The sequence below is a fragment of the Gavialis gangeticus genome, unplaced genomic scaffold (assembly GCF_001723915.1).
Source record: "Gavialis gangeticus isolate Ggan-Ray unplaced genomic scaffold, GavGan_comp1, whole genome shotgun sequence".
Lineage (NCBI taxonomy): Eukaryota > Metazoa > Chordata > Crocodylia > Gavialidae > Gavialis > Gavialis gangeticus.
In genome coordinates, this window is record NW_017729025.1 from 81345556 (window position 1) to 81346015 (window position 460).

At 37.0% G+C, this 460-nt stretch overlaps 1 protein-coding gene across 4 annotated transcripts in view; it reads left to right on the forward strand.

Moving 5' to 3' along the window:
- KNL1 (kinetochore scaffold 1) overlaps positions 1 to 460 on the forward strand; it is an 86515-nt gene that overhangs the window by 66775 nt on the left and 19280 nt on the right. The window lies entirely within an intron of this gene.

The window sequence follows — 460 nt, forward strand, 5'->3', positions numbered from 1 at the left end:
GCGACCCATTTGACTGTGTGGGTGTCGACACCACAGTCCCGATGCACTCAATTTTCTTTATATCAGTGCCAGTACCAATATCGAACCGATGTATTGGTGCACCTCTACAGATAAGCTAAAAAAACGATTGTTAACTAACGTAACCTTTTTGGAGCCTTTTTAACAAAGGTTATCAAATATAATGAGTGGAACAGGACATAAATGTTTCTTCCTATCTTTCCTAATTATTCAGAATGTGTCTAGTTAATCTACATGTGGCAATGCATCCTAAGGACTTAAGTTTTCATATTGACAAGATATTTCCAGTACCTGCTTCTTCAGTCATATAGTAATTAGATGGCTAAAATGTAAAAGTCCTCCTAACAATTTCCCAGCCATAGCACAATGCCATCCTCTTTCCTCAACTCTCTACCCAGAACGTTCAGCCCTCTCTCTCAAAAAAAAAAAAAAAAAAAAAAAA